Here is a 6994-nt window from a genome sequence, read left to right on the forward strand (position 1 = left end):
GCCACAACATCAGCCCAGCATCACATGTCTCACTCGTTCACTTCTTGATTTGACATATGAGTAATTTGAGTTACGAGCTCCGTCACGGAACGAATTAAACTCGTAAGTCAAGGCCCCACTGTATAAGACAAAAAGTGATGGACTCTGGCTGCCTAGCAGCATATGCCTCATTTAAAGATGGCTAACTTCAAATTTTTTAGAAACATGGTGCGGTTATCCCAGGGGCTGTCAATTCACAACCCTTGCAATCACCCTGTTTTGCAGATGAGGAAACAGAGCCAGAGAGAGCCCTGGGAACTTGGTAGTGAATGTTTGTGTTAGAGCTCCAGGTCTTCTGAATATAGGTCCAGTCTTTTTCACAGCACACCATAAAATTTTGGTATATTTCCTACTGCATTTATTCCAGAAAATAATTCTCGTTAACATTTATATAATCTTATACCATTAGGAAAAAGAAGCACCAACTCCTTTTTCTAAACTATATGTTGGGAAGGTGCTATAAAAAAGATGTTTCATGCTTCCTAAGTCAGACCTTCTGTTTGCGGAGGCCGAAGACAGTTTTCTCAGGTCTGCCTGGAGTGGGCCTGCTGTGGAGTGCGGTCTCAGCTCCAGTGATAGTCTAGTCTGAGACCGTGTAGGGGTCAGATGGGTCTCTGCCACACTTCTCTCCCAGCTCACAGTTAATATACAGCAAAAATTTTTTATTTTTTTATTTTTATTGATTTCAGAGGAAGGGAGAGGGAGAGGGAGAGGGAGAGAGAAACACCAATAATGAGAGAGAATCATCAATTTGCTGCCTTCTGCACGCCCCCTACTGGGGATTGAGCCTCGTTCAACCAACCGAACCACACCGGTCAGGGCACAATGAAATCTTAAGCTCTGATGTATGATTTATTGATTTCCTTCTCTAGGTTGCTTGGGTTGATTTTACCCCTTAACCCTTTTCGGTCCAACCTCGAGGCTGACTCGACAGACCAGGCGCTACGAGCAGGTCCAACGTCGAGCAATAAGAACATTAAAAAGTTCAACATTCAATCCCGTCAATTAATTTGGACCAGACTGTTTGAATTCCAAAAATAACATTGGACTGCAAAGGGTTAAGGATTTCTGAAAATAAAAGCATCTTCCCCAGTCTTCTTTTCGAAAAGAAAGGAGTTTATTCACCCAGAAAAAAGTATACACTAAAATGTTAAATTTATTCTCGTGCAAAGATTGAGGCAGGGCATTTTCTCTGGCCTGGTAGACAGCTACTGTACTGACTGGGTTCTGAAGGCTTCCTTGCTAGGGGAAAGATAGGGCTTTGTTCTGACACCTGGACACCGTGGGCCTATGTGCCTGCTTCAGGTGTCATGTCCAGCGTAAATTCTGGAGAACACCTGGGTCTGCTTTGACTCTTTAGTGGGAGTTCTCCTAATTCCATGTTTCTCTAGGTCTCAAGAGACAACGAAAATAATAGCTATGTTTGCCTCTTTGCCAAGAGTCTCACTGTTGGAGATAGAGTCTTACACCATACCATTAACAGGAATGGGAAAGAGCAGAAGTAATAAGCTGTACAGGGAGTACTCCTCATTAATTGCTCAGGAGATGGCACAGATTTGGAGAGGAAAGGCTGGGAATTTGGGATGTTCATTGTGTTTAAGATGACTCCCCCCTTGTCCCCTTACACTAAAAGCATCTTGTAATAGATGGGAGATTTCCTTCTTAGCTCCTGGACACTTGCAATCTTTTTGTATTGTCCTTATATTGTGGTGACCCATAATGGTTTATGAAATGCAGGCAATTTCTGGCCCAGTCTTTATGCTGTGGTCATAGAAAGGGTAACTCTTTTTGAAAAGCAGGAAAGTGTGTTTAATGCCAACTTTCCTCAGTTAATACACTTTCAGACATTGAAAGTCTTTTTTGAAGAAATATAAATATTTACATTAAAAAATATAAATTTAAAATGAAAATAAACCAACAGGGTCTGAGGAAGGGAAAGGGACAAGCTATAGGTTTATTTTAAATACCAAGATCTCCAGTAATTAAAGTTTCCTTTTATATACAACTTTAAGGAAACAATATTATTTTATTTGTATTTGTTTATTATGTACACTTTTCTCACTGTTCATCTATATATACTAGAGGCCCAATGCACGAAATTCGTGTAAGAGTAGGCCTCTGCAGCCCTGGCTGCCTCAGCCCTCACAGCCTCATGGCCCAGCGGCCCCGCCCCCCACCCCCTGCCCACTGCCCGTTCTGGAGGGTCGTTCTGTCCGGTCTAATTAGCATATTAACTCTTTATTATATAGGATGCAGCCTCATGGCCCAGCGGTTCCGCCCACTGCCCGTTCTGGAGGGTTGTTCTGTCCAGTCTAATTAGCATATTAACTCTTTATTATATAGGATAAAAGCCTAAGCGACCGGCCAACCGATAGCTATGATGCACACTGACCACCAAGGGGCAGATGCTCAACGCAGGAATGAAAACCACAGGCATGGAAATATGGAACAGACTGATGAATCTCAGAGGGAAAGGGCAGGGGGAGAGGGCAGGAAGAGATTAACCAAAGATTCTATATGCATACTAGAGGCCTGGTGCACGAAATTTCTACATGGGGGTAGGGGTGGTCCCTCAGCCTGGCCTGCGCCCTCTCGCAGTCCAGGACCCCTTGCTCCTTACCGCCTGCCTGCTTGCTGCTCCTTACCGCTTGGCTCGCTGCTCCTTAGCGCTGCCACAGAGGTGGGAGAGGCTCCTCCACTGCCACTGCGCTCACCAGCCGTGAGCCTGGCTTCTGGCTGAGCGGTGCTCCTCCTGTGGGAGTGCACTTATCACCAGGGGGCAGCTCCTGCATTGAGCATGTGCCCCCTGGTGGTCAGTGCCCATCATAGTGACCGGTTGTTCTGCTGTTCAGTCGATTAAAGGTCACTTAGGCTTTTATTATATAGACTAGAGGCTGGATTCAAATCTGTGCACTGGGCCTCTAGTTTTAAATAAAAAGAAGATCTTTATATATAGAAACCTAAGTCATCTTTATAGATAAGAAAGTTCATTATTTATAAAAGCTTCTTTTCCATTCAGGTCTTATGATATTCATAATTATGACTAAATTGAGCTTTGTTTTATCCCATGGTTACAAGTTTCAAATTTGTATTCACAACCTAATAAAGTTGTAATTAGACATTATATATTCTATTCCCTGTGTTGCAATGTCCTTATGTATCTGACACTATGACATTTTCTGGATTTACTGCTGGAGATATCCCTCTTCACAGACCAGTTATTAGAAAATACATAATATCCAAAAGGAGCTAATGAGTGGGAAGCATCACATTTATTCTTGAAAAGATTTTAAATACTAAATGAATCCAAAGGAAAGCCATCTTTCATAGTGGTTTCCATGTTCATAAAATTCCCCAAATGTTCAGTTTTTTCCTTTGGTAATTTCATTTCTGCTGCAGATGTCTATTCAATTTATTTGTGATCTATCATACACTTTAATTTATAGTGAAAGTGCTGGCCCAGATTTGCAAAGAGATAACATTTTTTCCTTACCTCATTCCAGTTTCAATAGATATTTTTTCATTATTATTAAGTTATCTTTGGACATTAATGCTTTTGGATATTGACTACTTTCACAAAGTTTCCCCCAGCTGTCACATTTTAAACCCAACCACATGGAACCTTCTTGTTCCAATATTGCTTTATATTTATCTTAATAAAAATTATTCTAGTCTTAAGTCTGAGTCATTCTACATTAAAAATGGACTTAGAGAATCAAAGGTTTGAAAAGAATCTTAGAGGCAAATAAAACATGTAATTTATTTGATTAATAAGTGTTATCTATATTATACCTGGAGAGTGATCATCTGATCTCACTTTGATCTTCTTCAGAGACAAGGAACTTATTCCTTGTTGCAGATACCCGTGGTCATCATTTAGGCCTAATTTCCCCAAATACAACTTGTGAGTCCTTCAGCAAGTTACTTACCCTTATATAGGTCAGAATGTTCTCATGTATATAGTGGAAGCGTAGTACTTGCCCTGCCTACTTCAGAAAAAAGGCCAGTGGTTGGGAGAAATGAGTTTTGTGGTCAGAGGGGCCAGTGTTAAAGTCTTAGCTCTGCTACTTAGTACAGTGTGATTCTTGAAAAGTTAACCTTTCTGAACCTCAATTTCTTCATCTAGACCAGTGGTTCTCAACCTTGGCTGCACATTAGAATCACCTGGGAATCTTTTTAAAATCCTGATTTCTGGGCCTCATCCTCTGGAAATTCTGTTTCTTTGTTATGGGGCGAGGCCACAACATTAGTAACAAAGAAACAGAATTTCCGGAGGATGAGGCCCAGAAATCAGGATTTTGAAAAGATTTCCAGGTGATTCTAATGTGCAGCCAAGGTTGAGAACCACTGATCTAGACAGTAGGGAAAATAATAATACCAACCTATGGGTTGAAGATGAAACTTAACTATGTATTTCATGTGTGAAATGTAATTCTGGGCATATTGTGTGTTTCCTCAATTATTTGTGGCATATTTATGCAAAATTTATAGGTACCTGTTTATGAAGATAAAATATACACAAAAGTGGTTTATAAGTATTAAGGAGCTATTCAGATGTGTTGGCACCATTACTTGAACATTCTAGTGTTTTTTTTGAGCTGGAGACTTACAAACCTCCTGGGAACCTGAATGAAGCAACCACTCAGCCACAGGAAGGCAGATCCTTCTCAACCTTCTGTCTCTGACCCCAAATAGCACCACCCTCTATTGGGCAGCCACTGTATTACAGGTCCTTTGCTTTGCCTATTTTATCATTGACCCTCACAACAGTCCTCCAAGGTGGTGCACATTCTACAGATGAAGAAACTGAGCTCAGCAAATTTAAATGCATTTAGTAACTTGTTTACATTTATATTAAACAGATTAAGTTGGAGAATTAAAATCAAAACCGAAGTTTATCTGTTTGTAAAGATGTATACTTTTCAATATGCCACGTCTCCCAGTGAGAGTGTAACAATAGTTGTTAGACAGATTTATAGCTTGTCCTGGATCTGCCTCTCACAAGCCCCATGTCAGGTAATTTGGTTTACTACTCAAGCCTAGGTTTCTTTATCTGTAAAATGGCAGTAGCAAGACCAACCCATGGGGATGTTGTAAGTATTAAGTTAGAAAGCACATAGTAAGTGATTAATGATAGCTGTTCATATTTTGTCTTTTGGTGCTTTCCGTCTCCCGAGGGGTTGCTGGAGGTCTGCTTCTTTCTCTGCAGGCCAGCAGGGGGCAGGAGAGACCATAAAGGATATGACCAAATCAGGGCTATATACTTAAACACCACCAGCTGATGTCCACCTCACAGTCTAGGAATCATTGAATCAGATCCTGGTGCTCTCTAACTCTGGATCTCATAAGAAAAAAAACCCCTGATATTTTTACCCAGTAACAAATACAAATACAAAACCACCACAATAGTAAACCCTAGTGTTTGCATAAGGCTGAGATTAGATGGTTTTACATTGTACACGAAGGCAATCACAGTTGGCTCATGTTAATGGTTTCATTAACCTCATGAGGATGTTAACATCATTAGGAAAGCAGAAGGAGAACACCTCAGACTCCTCCATTAGACCCAGTTAGCAGCACAAAGTGGGTCCAAGCGTGCCTGTCTGTGCTCACGGTTGCAGCTGCTATGATCCCCATTAGATTGTCACTTGCCAGAGTCATTAAAGCAACCTCATTTGTGGTATGGAGACATCATTCCCAAAACAGATTGCTTTCAAGAAATGAATATTGGCCCTAACTGGTTTGACTCAATGGATAGAGCGTCGGCCTGCGGACTGAAGGGTCCCAGGTTTGATTCCGGTCAAGGGCATGTACCTTGGCTGTGGGCACATCCCCAGTAGGGGGAGTGCAGGAGGCAGCTGATGGATGTTTCTCTCTCATCGATGTTTCTAACTCTCTATCCCTCTCCCTTCCTCTCTGTAAAAAATCAATAAAATATATTTTTTAAAAAAGAAATGAATATTGGTAAGTAATAATGATGACAAATTAACACAAGATAATAAAGTAAATACAAATGCAGACTGGATCCAACATTGATAGAATGAATGCAGGTGGTATATCTTAGTTGCAGTTGCTTTGAAATATTATCTTATGTTTCTTTCTTCATTTTTTACAACATCTATGAGATCCGCATTATTTTTATTTTTACTCTTGGTTTTTCTGGCTTGCTCTCACTTGCTGTCATGTGCCCCTGCAAAGTCCTCTGTGTTTCTCTGGTAGTTCTCAAAGGTGACAGTGGTGTGGGAGCTCACATGTATTATGAACAAATACAACTGATTTCCATGTGGCATGTATAGCTTAATTCCCCTTCTGGTCTCATGTCCTCATAGGCAGGGATCAGTTCCTCCCATTGGCCATGGTTCCCTGTGCTCTGTAATGTGGCTGCTGCTTTTCACTGGCTATTCCTATAGGTGCTTTCAAATTCTAGAGGTGTCACACTTGTGGTGCTTTATGTCCAAGTATATGTGTGTGTGTGTGTGTGTGTGTGTGTGTGTGTGTGTGTGTGTGTATGAAGGTTGTGCCTTTCCTTTTCTTAAAAAAATCACATTCTATTAGACAATCTCAGCACAGTACCAAGGGGCCCCTGGATTCTTTATGAACAGAGACATCTTTTGGTACACCCTACCAATTCTCATCCTTCCAGATTGAGTTTAGATATCTTATTCTCCAGGGAGTCTTCTCCAAATCCCAGGTTGTGTGTGAGAATCCTCCACCCCTTTGATCCCAAAGCACCCTGCTTATTGCCAAAGTGTAGTGAGTACTCCTTATTCACCTTTGTATCCCTAGCACTAGGACAGTGCCTGTCCCATAGTGGGTGCTAAATCCATGTTCATGAAATGAACCTAAACTCCTCTGTGTTTTTTTTTAGAGATTGCTCCTGGTCCTGTCCCTTCCCCCCCCCCCCCTTTTTTTTAAAAATATATTCCATTGATTTTTTACAGAGAGGAAGGGAGAG

The 6994-nt window shown here is 41.2% G+C and overlaps 1 pseudogene; it reads right to left on the reverse strand.

Annotated features, from left to right (window-relative positions):
- LOC102243189 overlaps window positions 1-6994 on the reverse strand; it is a 42659-nt pseudogene that overhangs the window by 2729 nt on the left and 32936 nt on the right.

Source organism: Myotis brandtii, unplaced genomic scaffold (assembly GCF_000412655.1).
Source record: "Myotis brandtii unplaced genomic scaffold, ASM41265v1 scaffold320, whole genome shotgun sequence".
NCBI classification, from domain to species: domain Eukaryota; kingdom Metazoa; phylum Chordata; class Mammalia; order Chiroptera; family Vespertilionidae; genus Myotis; species Myotis brandtii.